At 40.3% G+C, this 20,045-nt stretch overlaps 1 gene segment (V, D, J or C); it reads right to left on the bottom strand.

The window, feature by feature from the left end:
- LOC128641809 (Ig gamma-3 chain C region-like) overlaps nucleotides 1-20,045 on the bottom strand; it is a 168,721-nt gene that overhangs the window by 70,620 nt on the left and 78,056 nt on the right.

Genomic DNA, 20,045 nt, shown 5'->3' with positions numbered 1-20,045 from the left:
CATTTTTTAACCCCTAATCTGCCGACCGCACACCGCCGCAACCTACATTATCCCTATGTACCCCTAATCTGCTGCCCTTAACACCGCCGACCCCTACATAATATTTATTAACCCCTAATCTGCCCCCCCCCAACGTCGCCGCGACCTACCTACAATTATTAACCCCTAATCTGCCGACCGGACCTCACTGCTACTATAATAAAGTTATTAACCCCTAATCCGCCTCACTCCCGCCTCAATAACCCTATAATAAATAGTATTAACCCCTAATCTGCCCTCACTAACATCCCTGACACCTAACTTCAAGTATTAACCCCTAATCTGCCGACCGGACCTCACCGCTACTCTAATAAATTTATTAGCCCCTAAAGCTAAGTCTAACCCTAACATCCCCCTAAGTTAAATATAATTTTATTCTAACGAAATAAAATCACTAATAACTCTTATTAAATAAATTATTCCTATTTAAATCTAAAAACTTACCTGTAAAATAAACCCTAATATAGCTACAATATAAATAATAATTATATTGTAGCTATTTTAGGATTAATATTTATTTTACAGGTAACTTTGTATTTATTTTAACCAGGTACAATAGCTATTAAATAGTTAATAACTATTTAATAGCTACCTAGTTAAAATAATTACAAAATTACCTGTAAAATAAATCCTAACCTAAGTTACAATTAAATCTAACACTACACTATCAATAAATTAATTAAATAAAATACCTACAATTATCTACAATTAAACCTAACAATACACTATTAATAAATTAAATACATACAAATACCTACAAATAAATACAATTAAATAAACTAACTAAAGTACAAAAAATAAAAAAGAACTAAGTTACAAAAAATAAAAAAATTATTTACAAACATTATAAAAATATTACAATTTTAAGCTAATTACACCTACTCTAAGCCCCCTAATAAAATAACAAAGCCCCCCAAAATAAAAAAATGCCCTTCCCTATTCTAAAATAAAAATTGAAAAGCTCTTTTACCTTACCAGCCCTTAAAAGGGCCTTTTGCGGGGCATGCCCCAAAGAATTCTGCTCTTTTGCCTGTAAAAAAAAACATACAATACCCCCCCAACATTACAACCCACCACCCACATACCCCTATTCTAACCCAAACCCCCCTTAAATAAACCTAACACTAAGCCCCTGAAGATCTTCCTACCTTGTCTTCACCACGCCGGGTATCACCGATCCGTCCAGAGGAGGCTCCGAAGTCTTCATCCAAGCCCAAGCGGGGGCTGAAGAGATCCATCATCGGGCTGAAGAGGTCCATCATCGGGCTGAAGAGGTCCATCATCGGGCTGAAGAGGTCCATCATCCGGCTGAAGTCTTGATCCAAGCGGGGGCTGAAGAGTTCCATCATCGGGCTGAAGTCTTGATCCAAGCGGGGGCTGAAAAGATCCATCATCCGGCTGAAGTCTTCTATCAAGCGGCATCTTCAATCTTCTTTCTTCCGGATCCATCTTCATCCCGCCGATGCGGAACATCCATCCTGGCCGACGACTTCCCAACGAATGACGGTTCCTTTAAATGACGCCATCCAAGATGGCGTCCCTCGAATTCCGATTGGATGATAGGATTCTATCAGCCAATTGGAATTAAGGTAGGAAAAATCTGATTGGCTTATTGAATCAGCCAATCAGATTCAAGTTCAATCCGATTGGCTGATCCAATCAGCCAATCAGATTGAGCTAGCATTCTATTGGCTGTTCCGATCATTTATTTAAGGGGGGTTTGGGTTAGATTAGGGGTATGTGGGTGGTGGGTTGTAATGTTGGGGGGGTTTTGTATGGTTTTTTTTACAGGCAAAAGAGCAGAATTCTTTGGGGCATGCCCCACAAAAGGCCCTTTTAAGGGCTGGTAAGGTAAAAGAGCTTTTCTATTTTTATTTTAGAATAGGGTAGGGCATTTTTTTATTTTGGGGGGCTATGTTATTTTATTAGGGGGCTTAGAGTAGGTGTAATTATCTTAAAATTGTTGTAATATTTTTATAATGTTTGTAAATAATTTTTTTATTTTTTGTAACTTAGTTCTTTTTTTATTTTTTGTACTTTAGTTAGTTTATTTAATTGTATTTATTTGTAGGTATTTGTATGTAATTAATTTATTGATAGTGTAGTGTTAGGTTTGATTGTAGATAATTGTAGGTATTTTATTTAATTAATTTATTGATAGTGTAGTGTTAGGTTTAATTGTAACTTAGGTTAGGATTTATTTTACAGGTAATTTTGTAATTATTTTAACTAGGTAGCTATTCAATAGTTATTAACTATTTAATAGCTATTGTACCTGGTTAAAATAAATACAAAGTTATCTGTAAAATAAATATTAATCCTAAAATAGCTACAATATAATTATAATTTATATTGTAGCTATATTAGGGTTTATTTTACAGGTAAGTATTTAGCTTTAAATAGGAATAATTTATTTAATAAGAGTTAATTTATTTCGTTAGATAAAAATTTTATTTAACTTAGGGGGGTGTTAGTGTTAGACTTAGCTTTAGGGGTTAATAAATTTATTAGAGTAGCGGTGAAGTCCGGTCGGCAGATTAGGGGTTAATACTTGAAGTTAGGTGTCGGTGATGTTAGGGAGGGCAGATTAGGGGTTAATACTATTTATTATAGGGTTTTTGAGTCGGGAGTGAGGCAGATTAGGGGTTAATACATTTATTATAGTAGCGGTGAGGTCCGGTCGGCAGATTAGGGGTTAATAATTGTAGGTAGGTGGCGGCGACGTTGGGGGAGGCAGATTAGGGGTTAATAAATATAATATAGGGGTCGGCGGTGTTAGGGGCAGCAGATTAGGGGTACATAGGGATAACGTAGGTTGCGGTGGTGTACGGAGCGGAAGATTAGGGGTTAATAATAATATGCAGGGGTCAGCGATAGCGGGGGCGGCAAATTAGGGGTTAATAAGTGTAAGGTTAGGTGTGTTTAGACTCGGGGTACATGTTAGGGTGTTAGGTGCAGACATATGAAGTGTTTCCCCATAGGAAACAATGGGGCTGCGTTAGGAGCTGAACGCTGCTTTTTTGCAGGTGTTAGATTTTTTTCAGCTCAAATGGCCCCATTGTTTCCTATGGGGGAATCGTGCACGAGCACGTTTTTGAAGCTGGCGGTAAATTATGCTCTACGCTCCCTTTTTGGAGCCTAACGCAGCCCTTCTGTGAACTCTAAATACCAGCGGTATTTAAAAGGTGCGGGGGAAAAAAAGCACGATTAGCTAACGCACCCCTTTGGCCTCAGAACTCTAAATCTAGCAGTAAAAAAGTATGTATATACTCATAAGCTTATGCCATAGAATGAAAATTATTAATTTTTAAGCAGATTGCATGTGCTATTAGTATATAGTAACTGCACCAAACTGATATTGGAAATAATTGGTTAAACAACGATAATGTCCAATATGGAAGGTTTTAGATTGTTAATCTGTATGTGACAAATCCAGATCGAAAAAGTTCAATATCACACTGTTAGAAGGTGAATCCTGCGTGGAATATATAGTTAAAGTTCCAATTCAAATGAGCGTATGAATAATGCACAAGATGGTAGTTCATTTAATTCTCACAGAAATCTTGATAAAGCCCAAGGAAGGGCAAAACACGCCGCTTGTTTGTGTGACACTGCAGCATCATAATCAATACTACTATATTTTGCCTTTTAACCCGGGTTAATTTCCAGCAACAAAATATATTTTTCTGCATATTTGATCTTATTTATAGTGAGGAGGAATTTGAATACCACCCTCTATATTGTGAGCCTATGACACAGGTCTGAAGTGTACATTCATCTGCCATCACTTTGAAATTTCCAGACAGCTGATTGCCAGCGCGCTGTCACTTCTCCTATTGAGAACCAACGGACGAGACGTGACGTCAGACGCCATCCAACACGTGTGTGAGGTTGCAAAACACATCTTGGAAGAGCGGCTCCGGTCGCTTCAGCAGTCCAAACTTTGACCGACATAGAACACGCAGAAAGAGTGGTAAAGTACTGTTATTCAATCCATTTCTATGTGATTCATACATATGTTTTCTGTGAGAATGAAATGAACTACCATCTTGTGCATTATTCATACGCTTATTTGAATTGGAACTTTACCTATATATTCCATGCAGGATTCACCTTCTAACAGTGTGATATTGAAATTTTTCGATCTGGATTTGTCACATACAGATTAACAATCTAAAGCCTTCTATATTGGACATTATCGTTGTTTAACCAATTATTTCCAATATCAGTTAGGTGCAGTTACTATATACTAATAGCACATGCAATCTGCTTAAAAATTCATCATTTTCATTCTATGGCATAAGCTTATGAGTATATACATACTGTTTTAAGTTTTTTAAGATTACTACAGGGAGACGTCCCTTTTTAGGCCTTTAACTATTTGTATTTTAATAAATTATTTTATATGTTACAAACAATTGGGGCGCGATCCGATATGCAGCGTAGTTTGCGGCGCAAGCGAGGGAACCCCCGCCATCCACAGTTTCAGCTCGCAACTCGAGCTATCCCATATACGGCGCCGTCAGAGGCTAAAGTGCCGTAAGTCAGATAAACCAGCGATGTCCAGAAATCTGCGTAAGTACAAATTTCTGGAGTCGCCATTGACTTACGGCACTTTAGAAACTGCCGGCGCCTACAAAACCTGACTAAGTTATTAAATCTCCTGTACTGTCTAACACGCCTCCCAAGCATAGTCCGACACGTATACCCCTCTATCCGCTATCCCCCCTCACTATCCTAACAATAAAAAAATGTATTAACCCCTAAACCGCCGCTCCCGGACCAAGCCGCCAGCTAATAAAGTTATTAACCCCTAAACCGCCGCTCCCGGACCCCGCCGCCAGCTATATTAAATATATAACCCCCTAATGTGAGCTCCTACCCTGCCGCCAACTACATTAAACTACCCCCTAAAGTGAACCCCTACCCCGACGCCATCTATTTTAAAATTATTAACCCCTAATCTAATCCCCCTACACCGCTGCCACCTATATTAAACTATTTAACCCCTAATCTAATCCCCCTACCCCGCCGCCACTTATATTAAACTATTTAACCCCTAATCTAATCCCCCTACCCCGCCGCCACCTATATTAAACTATTTAACCCCTAAAATACTAAACTATCCCTACCACTAAACCTAAGTCTAACCCTACAAATAGCCCTGAAAAGGGATTTATGCGTGGCATTACCCCAAAGTAAACTGCTCTATTGCCAGCCCTTAAAAGGGCTTTTTGCGGGGCATGCCCCAAAGAAAACTGCTCTTTTACAAGCCCTTAAAAGGGCTTTTGGCGGGGCTTTGTCACAAAGTTAACAGCTCTTTTGCCTACAATCTAAATCCCCCTACACCACCGCCACCTATAATAAATGTATTAACCCCTAATCTAATCCCCCTACACTGCCGCCAGCTATATTAACAATATTAACCCTAATTATATTAGGGTTAATATAGTTATTATATTATATATATTAACTATATTAACCCTAATTATATTAGGGTTAATATAGTTAATATCGTTATTATATTTTATATATATTAAGTATAATAACCCTATCTAACTCTAACATCCCTAACTAAACGCTTATTAAAATAAATCTAATTAATATTAATATTATTAATTAAAATATTCCTATTTAAATCTAAATACTTACCTATAAAATAAACCCTAAGATAGCTACAATGTAATTAATAATTACATTGTAGCTATTTTAGGGTTTATATTTATTTTACAGGTAACTTGGTATTTATTTTAACTAGGTACAATAGCTATTAAATAGTTAATAACTATTTAATAGCTACCTAGTGTGACAGAAAGCAAGGCCTGGTTATAAATGGAAGATATTTAAGACCAAGCATTGTACATGCTATTTCTCCTTTCAGTTAAAACCCCAGGGAGAAAGAGTGTGTATTTGATTATCCCAGACAGCTATGAAGCTGTCCAGCAGCTAATCACAGGTGTGGCTAATTAGAAGTTGTGAGGGTTTAAATAGCAGCCTCACTTAGGCCTTGAGAGAGAGTTATACAGCTACAGAAGCTGGTGTGTGTGTTTGTTACACTGTGTAAAAGACTTTTGTTCCTGTGAACTGTAAAAACATAATTTATGCTTACCTGATAAATTTATTTCTCTTGTAGTGTATCCAGTCCACGGATCATCCATTACTTATGGGATATTATCTCCTCCCCAACAGGAAGTGCAAGAGGATTCACCCAGCAGAGCTGCTATATAGCTCCTCCCCTAACTGCCATTACCAGTCATTCGACCGAAAACATGCAGAGAAAGGAAAACCATAGGGTGCAGTGGTGACTGTAGTTTAATGGAAAAATTACCTGCCTTAAAGTGACAGGGCGGGCCGTGGACTGGATACACTACAAGAGAAATAAATTTATCAGGTAAGCATAAATTATGTTTTCTCTTGTTAAGTGTATCCAGTCCACAGATCATCCATTACTTATGGGATACCAATACCAAAGCTAAAGTACACGGATGACGGGAGGGACAGGCAGGCTCTTTATACGGAAGGAACCACTGCCTGAAGAACCTTTCTCCCAAAAACAGCCTCCGAAGAAGCAAAAGTGTCAAATTTGGAAAATTTGGAAAAAGTATGAAGAGAAGACCAAGTTGCAGCCTTGCAAATCTGTTCAACAGAAGCCTCATTCTTAAAGGCCCAAGTGGAAGCCACAGCTCTAGTAGAATGTGCTGTAATTCTTTCAGGAGGCTGCTGTCCAGCAGTCTCATAGGCTAACCGTATTATGCTACGAAGCCAAAAGGAGAGAGAGGTAGCCGAAGCTTTTTGACCTCTCCTCTGACCAGAATAAACGACAAACAGGGAAGACGTTTGTCGAAAATCTTTAGTTGCCTGTAGATAAAATTTCAGGGCACGGACTACATCTAGATTGTGTAGCAGACGTTCCTTTTTCGAAGAAGGATTAGGACACAAAGATGGAACCACAATCTCTTGATTGATATTCCTGTTAGTGACCACCTTAGGTAGGAACCCAGGTTTAGTACGCAGAACTACCTTGTCTGAATGAAAAATCAGATAAGGAGAATCACAATGTAAGGCAGATAATTCAGAGACTCTTCGAGCCGAGGAAATCGCCATTAAAAACAGAACTTTCCAAGATAACAACTTGATATCAATGGAATGAAGGGGTTCAAACGGAACCCCCTGTAAAACATTAAGAACTAAGTTCAAACTCCATGGTGGAGCAACAGTTTTAAACACAGGCTTGATCCTAGCTAAAGCCTGACAAAAAGCTTGAACGTCCGGAACTTCTGACAGACGTTTGTGTAAAAGAATGGACAGAGCTGAAATCTGTCCCTTTAAGGAACTAGCGGATAAACCCTTTTCTAAACCTTCTTGTAGAAAAGACAATATCCTCAGAATCCTAACCTTACTCCATGAGTAACTCTTGGATTCGCACCAATATAAGTATTTGCGCCATATCTTATGGTAAATCTTTCTGGTAACAGGCTTCCTAGCCTGTATTAAGGTATCAATAACTGACTCAGAAAAACCACGTTTTGATAAAATCAAGCGTTCAATTTCCAAGCAGTCAGCTTCAGAGAAATTAGATTTTGATGTTTGAAGGGACCCTGGATCAGAAGGTCCTGTTTCAGAGGTAGCGACCAAGGTGGACAGGATGACATGTCCACTAGATCTGCATACCAAGTCCTGCGTGGCCATGCAGGCGCTATTAGAATCACTGATGCTCTCTCCTGTTTGATTCTGGCAATCAATCGAGGAAGCATCGGGAAGGGTGGAAACACATAAGCCATCCCGAAGGTCCAAGGTGCTGTCAAAGCATCTATCAGAACCGCTCCCGGATCCCTGGATCTGGACCCGTAACGAGGAAGCTTGGCGTTCTGTCGAGACGCCATGAGATCTATCTCTGGTTTGCCCCAACGTCAAAGTATTTGGGCAAAGACCTCCGGATGAAGTTCCCACTCCCCCGGATGAAAAGTCTGACGACTTAAGAAATCCGCCTCCCAGTTCTCCACTCCCGGGATGTGGATTGCTGACAGGTGGCAAGAGTGAGACTCTGCCCAGCGAATTATCTTTGATACTTCCATCATTGCTAGGGAGCTTCTTGTCCCTCCCTGATGGTTGATGTAAGCTACAGTCGTGATGTTGTCCGACTGAAACCTGATGAACCCCCGAGTTGTTAACTGGGGCCAAGCCAGAAGGGCATTGAGAACTGCTCTCAATTCCAGAATGTTTATTGTTAGGAGACTCTCCTCCTGATTCCATTGTCCCTGAGCCTTCAGAGAATTCCAGACAGCGCCCCAACCTAGTAGGCTGGCGTCTGTTGTTACAATTGTCCAGTCTGGCCTGCTGAATGGCATCCCCCTGGACAGATGTGGCCGAGAAAGCCACCATAGAAGAGAATTTCTGGTCTCTTGATCCAGATTCAGAGTAGGGGACAAGTCTGAGTAATCCCCATTCCACTGACTTAGCATGCACAATTGCAGCGGTCTGAGATGTAGGCGTGCAAAGGGTACTATGTCCATTGCTGCTACCATTAAGCCGATCACCTCCATGCATTGAGCTACTGACGGGTGTTGAATGGAATGAAGCACACGGCATGCATTTTGAAGCTTTGTTAACCTGTCTTCTGTCAGGTAAATCTTCATTTCTACAGAATCTATAAGAGTCCCCAAGAAGGGAACTCTTGTGAGTGGAAAGAGAGAACTCTTCTTTTCGTTCACCTTCCATCCATGCGACCTTAGAAATGCCAGTACTAACTCTGTATGAGACTTGGCAGTTTGAAAGCTTGAAGCTTGTATCAGAATGTCGTCTAGGTACGGAGCTACCGCAATTCCTCGCGGTCTTAGTACCGCCAGAAGAGCACCCAGAACCTTTGTGAAGATTCTCGGAGCCGTAGCCAATCCGAATGGAAGAGCTACAAACTGGCAATGCCTGTCTAGAAAGGCAAACCTTAGATACCGGTAATGATCTTTGTGAATCGGTATGTGAAGGTAAGCATCCTTTAAATCCACTGTGGTCATGTACTGACCCTTTTGGATCATGGGTAAAATTGTCCGAATAGTCTCCATTTTGAACGATGGAACTCTTAGGAATTTGTTTAGGATCTTTAAATCCAGGATTGGCCTGAAAGTTCCCTCTTTTTTGGGAACCACAAACAGATTTGAGTAAAACCCTTGTCCCTGTTCCGACCGTGGAACTGGATGGATTACTCCCATTAATAAAAGCTCTTGTACGCAGCGTAGAAACGCCTCTTTCTTTATTTGGTTTGTTGACAACCTTGACAGATGAAATCTCTCTCTTGGGGGAGAGTATTTGAAGTCCAGAAGGTATCCCTGAGATATTATCTCTAGCGCCCAGGGATCCTGGACATCTCTTGCCCAAGCCTGGGCGAAGAGAGAAAGTCTGCCCCCCACTAGATCCGTTCCCGGATCGGGGGCCCTCAATTCATGCTGTTTTAGGGGCACCAGCAGGTTTCCTGGCCTGCTTGCCCTTGTTCCAGGACTGGTTAGGTCTCTAGCCTTGTCTGTAGCGAGCAACAGATCCTTCTTGTTTTGGAGCAGAGGAAGTTGATGCTGCTCCTGCTTTGAAATTCCGAAAGGAACGAAAATTAGATTGTCTAGCCTTAGGTTTGGCTCTGTCTTGAGGCAGGGCATGGCCTTTACCTCCTGTAATGTCAGCGATAATTTCTTTCAATCCGGGCCCGAATAAGGTCTGCCCTTTGAAAGGTATATTAAGTAATTTAGACTTAGAAGTAACGACAGCTGACCAGGATTTTAGCCACAGTGCTCTGCGCACCTGAATGGCGAATCCGGAATTCTTAGCCGTAAGCTTAGTTAAATGTACTACGGCATCTGAAATAAATGAGTTAGCTAACTTAAGAGCTTTAAGCCTGTGTGTAATCTCATCTAATGGAGCTGATTCAAGTGTCCCTTCCAGAGACTCAAACCAAAATGCTGCTGCAGCCGTGACAGGCGCAATGCATGCAAGGGGTTGCAATATAAAACCTTGTTGAACAAACATTTTCTTAAGGTAACCCTCTAACTTTTTATCCATTGGATCTGAAAAGGCACAGCTATCCTCCACCGGGATAGTGGTACGCTTAGCTAAAGTAGAAACTGCTCCCTCCACCTTAGGGATCGTTTGCCATAAGTCCCGTGTGGTGGTGTCTATTGGAAACATCTTTCTAAATATCGGAGGGGGTGAGAACGGCACACCGGGTCTATCCCACTCCTTAGTAACAATTTCAGTAAGTCTCTTAGGTATAGGAAAAACGTCAGTACTCGACGGTACCGCAAAATATTTATCCAACCTTCACATTTTTTCTGGTATTGCAACTGTGTTACAATCATTCAGAGCCGCTAACACCTCCCCTAGTAATACACGGAGGTTTTCCAGCTTAAATTTAAAATTTGAAATATCTGAATCCAATCTGTTTGGATCAGAACCGTCAGCCGCAGAATGAAGCTCTCCGTCCTCATGTTCTGCAAGTTGTGACGCAGTATCTGACATGGCCCTAACATTATCAGCGCACTCTGTTCTCACCCCAGAGTGATCACGCTTACCTCTTAGTTCTGGTAATTTAGCCAAAACTTCAGTCATAACAGTAGCCATATCCTGTAATGTGATTTGTAATGGCCGCCCAGATGTACTCGGCGCCACAATATCACGGGAGATGCAGGTACTGACACGTGAGGCGAGTTAGTCGGCATAACTCTCCCCTCGTTGTTTGGTGAAATGTGTTCAATTTGTACAGATTGACTTTTATTTAAAGTAGCATCAATACAGTTAGTACATAAATTTCTATTGGGCTCCACTTTGGCATTAGCACATATAGCACAGATGTCTTCCTCTGAATCAGACATGTTTAACACACTAGCAAATAAACTAGCAACTTGGAAATACTTTTCAAGTAATTTACTATAATATGAAAACGTACTGTGCCTATAAGAAGCACAGAAAGAGTTATGACAGTTGAAAGTTAATAAACTGAAAGGTTATAGCATCAAATCTTTGTAAAAAACACAATTTTAGCAAAGGCTTGTTCCCATTAGCGAAGGATAACTAACCCTGATAGCAGAAAAAAAAAAAAAAAAAAGTTACAGAAATAAACGTTTTTTATCACAGTCAACTACAATCTCACAGCTCTGCTGTGAATGATTACCTCCCTCAAAACAAGTTTTGAAGACCCCTGAGTTCTGTAGAGATGAACCGGATCATGCAGGAAATACAATGAGCTTCTGACTGAATTTTTTGACCTCCCCCTCACACACAACAGTGAGAGAGATCAGTAAACTGTCATAAATTAAATAAAACAACTGCCAAGTGGAAAAAATAATGCCCAAAACATTTTATTCACCCAGTACCTCAGAAAATGAAACGATTTTACATGCCAGCAAAAAACGTTTAACATAAATTAAGTGTTATTAAAGAGCCTGTTGCCAGTCCCTGCAAATTAGGCTAAAGTCTTATGCACACAGTATAATTCCAGTGAAGTGCCATTCCCCAGAATACTGAAGTGTAAAATATACATACATGACAGCCTGATACCAGTTGCTGCTACTGCATTTAAGGCTGAGTTTACATTATATCGGTATGGCAGAATTTTCTCATCAATTCCATTGTCAGAAAATAATAAGCTGCTACATACCTCTTTGCAGATTAATCTGCCCGCTGTCCCCTGATCTGAAGTTTACCTCTCCTCAGATGGCCGAGAAACAGCAATATGATCTTAACTACGCCGGCTAAAATCATAGTAAAAACTCAGGTAGATTCTTCTTCAAATTCTACCAGAGAAGGAATAACACACTCCGGTGCTATTATAAAATAACAAACTTTTGATTGAAGGTATAAAACTAAATATAATCACCATAGTCCTCTAACACATCCTATCTAGTCGTTGGGTGCAAGAGAATGACTGGTAATGGCAGTTAGGGGAGGAGCTATATAGCAGCTCTGCTGGGTGAATCCTCTTGCACTTCCTGTTGGGGAGGAGATAATATCCCATAAGTAATGGATGATCCGTGGACTGGATACACTTAACAAGAGAAAGGACATTATTTTTACAAAGCACTTGTGGAATGCTGTGAAGTGCTGGGACACATTTAAAAGCACTTAACTTTGCTGCAGAGGAAGGATTTCCCTCTTTTGAAAATGAACTGCCTGTTTGTTATTGCTGTGAAAAATAAAGCCTTTTAAACTACAGTGGATTGTCCTGTGCTGCATTTGTGCCCTAGAAGACCGTGGTTAAAAGTGTTCCTGTCACACTTGGTGGAGAATCCAGGCAACCACGTTGTAAGTCTGTGGGCATAATAATCTGCAAGCAACATGGAGGAAGTCATTAAAGCTTTGATCCATTCTAATGCTATACAGCAAGAGACTAACAGAAAAGCTGCTGAAAATAGTGCAGCACTGCAACAGTTGGTCTTGGCCCAGTCAGAGAGTGCTATGCTGCTGGCTAAATCACAGAAGGAGAACACTGAATTGTTGATACAACAGATGGCTGCTGTGCAAGCTGAGACATTCAGGAAGACCCGGGAGGAGCAGCAAAGTGCTACACAGACTCTGCAACGAGAGGTTCAAGCCATATCAGAAAGACTGAACTCTGAATATGTTGGTGGCAGCCAAGGTTCCAGAGTAATAAGGGCTAGTCATTATCTTCAAAAAATGACAGCAGCTGATGATGTTGAGGCGTATCTTTTGGCATTTGAACGCACAGCAGAAAGAGAAAAATGGCCGACAGTTGAGTGGGCGAGTATACTTGCGCCATTTCTTAGTGGTGAACCTCAGAAGGCCTACTTTGATTTAGAGCCAGCACAAGCCAGTGACTATGAGAAATTGAAAGCAGAAATCCTTGCACGCCTTGGGGTGACTTCGGCAGTCCGTGCACAAAGATTCCATTCCTGGATGTTTTCATCTCATAATGCTGCAAGATCCCAGATGTTCGACCTTATACACCTTGCCAGGAAGTGGCTGCAACCAGAGGTTAATTCAGCTACCAAAATAGTGGAACTACTGGTGATGGACCGGTTTCAGCATGGATTACCTGCTTCCCTGCGGCGGTGGGTTAATCAAGGTGATCCTCAAACAGCGGATCAGTTGATTGTATTGGTCGAAAGATTTATAGCTTCAGGAGAAGTTTTGCAACAATCTTCAATGGATCAGCCCCACAATCCCAAGTCCCAGAGCTCTACAAGAACTGGTAAGACTGTTCAGGGGATAAAGGGTATAAGAGAGAAGCAGGTGTATAGGCAAAACACCAGAGACATTTCCCCAGGAATTCAGGAAACATTTAAATATAACCAACCTGTAAGATGTTTTAAATGTAATGAGGTTGGGCATATTGCTAGAGACTGTGATAAAGATGAATTTATGGACTGTAATGTTGCACATTCACTATTGTCTAATAGCAACAGCTCTGTTAATAATGATTCCCATTGGTGTACTGTGACGGTTAATGGTAAAGTGTCTAGGGCTTTGCTTGATTCAGGAAGTATGGTCACACTAGTGGCTAAATCTTTGGTACCAGATGCAGTATTAGATTATGGGGAAAAAATGGGAATTATCTGTGTTCATGGAGATAAATGGGAATATCCTACAGCTGAGGTGGAGATTGAGACTCAGTGTGGTAAATTAAAATATTGTGTTGGTGTAGTACCAAATTTAGCCCATGAGGTGGTGATAGGGAGAAATTTTTCAAAATTTCTGGAGTTATGGGAATCTCCAGAAATATGTCAAACTTCTGATATTTATGTATTTCCTTTCTCTGAAACTGATTTTGAAGGGGGTTCCATTGAAAAGGAGAAAAATAAGATTTATTGCCCTATGCCTGTATTAGTAGGTGATCAACCTTCTCAGAGTAATGAAGTACCAAGTACTAGCTTGGAAAATATTGATGATTTGATAGATCTGGTTGGTGGCCCTGGTAATTTTAAAAAAGCCCAATGGGAGGATCCAACATTGGTAGAGGCAAGAAATAATATCAGGGTTATAAATGATGTTAATTACAAAGTAAGTCAGCCAGGGAGAAGGAAACCTGAGCAAATATATCATATAAATCTGGTAAAACCTACAGAACTCCCTGTCACTGAACCAGAGGTAAATATATCGGAAACCCTATCTGTACATCAGAAGAGAGAGGTCAAGGATTTTATTAGAATGAACAAAGAGGTATTTTCTGTGGTACCGGGAAAAACTAATGTTATTAAGCATGACATAATAACAGAACCAGGGAAGAAGGTCTGCCTTAAACCCTATAGGGTCCCTGAGGCTCGTAGAAAGGCTATTAAACTGGAGGTAGAAAAAATGTTAAAGCTTGGGGTAATTGAGGAATCACAAAGTGAGTGGATCAGTCCAATCGTGCTTGTTCCAAAGCCGGATGGTTCATTAAGGTTCTGTAATGACTTTCGTAAGCTTAATTGTGTTTCCAAATTTGACACCTACCCAATGCCTAGGGTAGATGAGTTGTTAGAAAGGCTAGGAAAAGCACGTTATCTCACTACAATTGATTTAGCGAAAGGGTATTGGCAGGTGCCTCTCACTAGTCAAGCAAAGGAAAAGACAGCTTTTTCAACCCCAGAGGGCTTATTTCAGTATACGGTGTTGCCATTTGGTTTACATGGGGCCCCGGCAACATTCCAGAGGATGATGGATAGAATTCTGAAACCCCATGTTCGTTATGCGGCAGCATATTTAGATGATGTTATAATTTATAGTACAGATTGGGAATCCCATCTTCCAAAAGTTCAAGCAGTACTTGATGCAATACGGTCCGCTGGGTTAACTGCCAATCCTGCAAAATGTACCGTTGGTTTACAGGAAGCTAAGTACTTGGGTTATACTATTGGTAGAGGATTAGTTAAACCTCAGACAACAAAAGTAGAGGCCATACAGAACTGGCCACAGCCTCTAACAAAAAAACAAGTAAGAGCATTTATTGGGATAACTAGTTATTATAGAAGGTTTATCCAGAATTTCGCTACAATTGTGGCACCCTTGACAGATCTCACAAAAGCAAGGGCCCCAATTATGATAAAATGGTCCCCAGAAGCAGAACAAGCTTTTAAGCATTTGAAAGATGCCCTTTGTGCCCATCCAGTTTTGGTAACCCCCAATTTCGCTAAAGATTTTATTGTACAGAAAGGATTAGTTAAACCTCAGACAACAAAAGTAGAGGCCATACAGAACTGGCCACAGCCTCTAACAAAAAAACAAGTAAGAGCATTTATTGGGATAACTAGTTATTATAGAAGGTTTATCCAGAATTTCGCTACAATTGTGGCACCCTTGACAGATCTCACAAAAGCAAGGGCCCCAATTATGATAAAATGGTCCCCAGATGCAGAACAAGCTTTTAAGCATTTGAAAGATGCCCTTTGTGCCCATCCAGTTTTGGTAACCCCCAATTTCGCTAAAGATTTTATTGTACAGACAGATGCCTCTGATGTTGGTTTAGGAGCAGTTCTCTCGCAGGAGTGTCAGGGAGAAGAGCATCCTGTCCTTTTCCTAAGCAGAAAACTTATTCCACAGGAAAAGAACTATTCTATAGTGGAGAAAGAATGCCTTGCCATTAAGTGGGCTTTAGAGACCCTTAGGTACTATCTGTTGGGAAGAAAATTTAAATTAATAACAGATCATGCTCCTCTCACATGGATGAGTCAGAATAAGGAAACAAATTCAAGGGTTACTAGGTGGTTTCTTAGCTTGCAACCCTTCAATTTTACTGTTGAGCACAGGGCCGGTCTTTTGCAGGGCACTGCTGATGGTTTGTCTCGGGTACATTCATTGATGTCCATGGTCGCTCAACCCACTGGGTGTGAGCTGGGGGGGAGGATATGTGACAGAAAGCAAGGCCTGGTTATAACTGGAAGATATTTAAGACCAAGCATTGTACATGCTATTTCTCCTTTCAGTTAAAACCCCAGGGAGAAAGAGTGTGTATTTGATTATCCCAGACAGCTATGAAGCTATCCAGCAGCTAATCACAGGTGTGGCTAATTAGAAGTTGTGAGGGTTTAAATAGCAGCCTCACTTAGGCCTTGAGAGAGAGTTATACAGCTACAGAAGCTGGTGTGTGTGTTTGTTACACTGTGTAAAAGACTTTTGTTCCTGTGAACTGTAAAAGGACATTATTTTTACAAAGCACTTGTGGAATGCTGTGAAGTGCTGGGACACATTTAAAAGCACTTAACTTTGCTGCAGAGGAAGGATTTCCCTCTTTTGAAAATGAACTGCCTGTTTGTTATTGCTGTGAAAAATAAAGCCTTTTAAACTACAGTGGATTGTCCTGTGCTGCATTTGTGCCCTAGAAGACCGTGGTTAAAAGTGTTCCTGTCACACTAGTTAAAATAATTACCAATTTACCTGTAAAATAAATCCTAACCTAAGTTACAAATACACCTACACTATCAATAAATTAAATAAACTACAACTATCTAACTAAAATACAGTTAAATAAACTAAACTAAATTACAAAAAAAACAAAACACTAAATTACAAAAAATAAAAAAAAGATTACAAGATTTTTAAGCTAATTACACCTATTCTAAGCCCCCTAATAAAATAATAAAGCCCCTCAAAATAAAAAAAATTCCCTGCCCTATTCTAAATTAAAAAAGTTAGCTCTTTTACCTTACCAACCCTTAAAAGGGCCTTTTGCGGGGCATGCCCCAAAGAAAACTGCTCTTTTGTCTGAAAACCCCCCCACAATACCACCCCCCAACATTACAACCCACCACCCACATACCCCTAATCTAACCCAAACCCCCCTTAAATAAACACTATCCCCCTGAAGATCTCCCTACCTTGTATTCACCCCGCCAGGCAGAACTCTTCATCCGATCCGGGCGATGTCTTCAAGCAAGCTGCAGTGAAGTCTTCTTCCATCCGGCGATGTCTTCAAGCAAGCGGCAGAGAGTCTTCTTCCATCCGGTGATGTCTTCAAGCAAAGCGGCATCTTCAATCTTCTTTCTTCGCTCCTCCGCCGTGGAGCATCCATCCGGCACGACGACTTCCAGACGAATGATGTTCCTTTAAATGACGTCATCCAAGATGGCGTCCGTCGAATTCCGATTGGCTGATAGGATTCTATCAGCCAATCGGAATTAAGGTAGAAAAATCTGATTGGCTGATTGAATCAGCCAATCAGATTCAAGTTCAATCCGATTGGCTGATTGGTTCAGCCAATCAGATTTTTCTACCTTAATTCCGATTGGCTGATAGAATCCTATCAGCCAATCGGAATTCGACGGATGCCATCTTGGATGACGTCATTTAAAGGAACATCATTCGTCGGGAAGTCGTCGTGCCGGATGGATGCTCCGCGGCGGATCGGATAAAGAGTTCTGCCTGGCGGGGTGAATACAAGGTAGGGAGATCTTCAGGGGGTAGTGTTAGGTTTATTTAAGGGGGGTTTGAGTTAGATTAGGGGTATGTGGGTGGTGGGTTGTAATGTTGGGGGGTGGTATTGTGTTTTTTTTTTTCAGGCAAAAGAGCAGTTTTCTTTGGGGCATGCCCCGCAAAAGGCCCTTTTAAGGGCTGGTAAGGTAAAAGAGCTAACTTTTTTAATTTAGAATAGGGCAGGGAATTTTTTTGATTTTGGGGGTTTATTATTTTATTAGGGGGCTTAGAATAGGTGTAATTAGCTTAAAAATCTTGTAATATTTTTTTATTTTTGTAATTTAGTGTTTGTTTTTTTGTGTAATTTAGTTTAGATTATTTTATTGTATTTTAGTTTAGATATTTGTAGTTTATTTAATTTATTGATAGTGTAGGTGTATTTGTAACTTAGGTTAGGATTTATTTTACAGGTAAATTGGTAATTATTTTAACTAGGTAGCTATTAAATAGTTATTAACTATTTAATAGCTATTGTACCTAGTTAAAATAAATACCAAGTTACCTGTAAAATAAATATAAACCCTAAAATAGCTACAATGTAATTATTAATTACATTGTAGCTATCTTAGGGTTTATTTTATAGGTAAGTATTTAGATTTAAATAGGAATATTTTAATTAATAATATTAATATTAGATTTATTTTAATAAGAGTTTAGTTAGGGATGTTAGAGTTAGATAGGGTTATTATACTTAATATATAGATAATATAACAACGATATTAACTATATTAACCCTAATATAATTAGGGTTAATATAGTTAATATATATAATATAATAACTATCCTATATTATAAAAGACAAGAGTTTGTCTGAAGCCGTCATGCGCAGTTCAGACAAACTCTTGCAGCTGATCGCACGCGCACCCACCCGACAGCAGCGCGAGGACCGGGCAGCACAGCTGGTAAAAGAGCAGTTTTCTTTGGGGGCTGGTAAAAGAGCAGTTTTCTTTGGGGCATGCCCCGCAAAAAGCCCTTTTAAGGGCTGGCAATAGAGCAGTTTACTTTGGGGTAATGCCACGCAAAAAGCCCTTTTCAGGGCTATTTGTAGGGTTAGACTTAGGTTTAGTGGTAGGGATAGTTTAGTATTTTAGGGGTTAAATAATTTAATATAGGTGACGGAAGGGTAGGGGGATTAGATTAGGGGTTAAATAATTTAATATAGCTGGCGGCGGGGTAGGGGGATTAGATTAGGGGTTAAATAGTTTAATATAGCTGGCGGCGGTGTAGGGGGATTAGATTAGGGGTTAAATAATTTAATATAGCTGGCGGCGGGGTAGGGGGATTAGATTAGGGGTTAAATAATTTAATATAGCTGGCGGCAGTGTAGGGGGATTAGATTAGGGGTTAAATAATTTAATATAGCTGGCGGCGGGGTAGGGGGATTAGATTAGGGGTTAAATAATTTAATATAGCTGGTGGCGGGGTAGGGGGATTAAATTAGGGGTTAATAATTTTAAAATAGATGGCGGCGGGGTAGGGGCTCACTTTAGGGGGTAGTTTAATATAGTTGGCGACGGTGTAGGGGGATCACATTAGGGGGTAGTTAATGTAGGTGGCGGCGGGGTCCGGGAGCGGCGGTTTAGGGGTTAATAACTTTATTAGGGATTGCAGCGGGGATCACAGTTGACAGGTAGATAGATATTGCGCATGCGTTAGGTGTTAGGTTTTATTTAGCAGATCGCAGTTGACAGGTAGATAGACATTGCGCATGCGTTAGGTGTTAGGTTTATTTTGTAGCTAGTTAGGGAGTTACGGGGCTCCAATAGACAGCGTAAGGCTTACTACGGCTGCTTTTTGTGGCAAGGTAAAAATGGAGTAAGATTTCTCCATTTTCGCCACGTAAGTCCTTATGCTGTATATTGGATACCAAACTGCGCTGGTTTAGTATACCTGCCTATGGCCCAAAAAACTACGGGCGACGGCAGAAATATACGGGCGTAACTTCTAGGTTACGCCGTATATAGGATACCAAACCAGCGCAAAATTCAGCGTCGCCGGCATTTGCGGGCAACGCTGCATATCGGATCGAGCCCCAGGTGTTTTGATACTTTGGCCTCACGGCGCCCTCTTTATCTTTAAGCCCAAAAAGCTTAGCATTTGTTATTCTGGTATCTGACACATTGTAGGGATTGTAGGTGTTTAGTATCAATTTCCTTAGCGCACTACTATCTATTTTTTAACCACAATTTTGTTAACAACATTTGTGTGAAATGAAATTTGAAACAAAGTTTTCTACCGTGCACATCTCTAGTCTTTTATTAAAGGGACAGTCTAGTCACAATTAAACTTTCATGATTCAGATAGGGCATGCCATTTTAAACAACTTTCCAATACACTTTTATCATGAAATTTGCTTTGTTCTCTTGGGATTTTTCATTGAAAGCTACAACTAGGTAGGCTCATATGCTATTTTATAAGCCCTTGAAAGTTACCTCTTATCTCAATGCATTTGACAGTTTTTCACAGATAGACAGAGCTAGTTCATGTGTGCCATATAGATAATATTGTGCTCACGCCCGTAGACTTACTTAAGAGAGGGCACTGATTAGTAAAAATGCAAGTCTGTCAAAAGAACTGTAATAAGGGGGCAGTCTGCAGAGGATTAGATACAAGGTAATCAG

This window comes from Bombina bombina, chromosome 11 (assembly GCF_027579735.1).
Source record: "Bombina bombina isolate aBomBom1 chromosome 11, aBomBom1.pri, whole genome shotgun sequence".
Taxonomy (NCBI): Eukaryota; Metazoa; Chordata; class Amphibia; order Anura; family Bombinatoridae; genus Bombina; species Bombina bombina.
The sequence above is the reverse complement of the archived record's forward strand: the minus strand, read 5'-3'. Positions and strand labels throughout refer to the sequence as shown.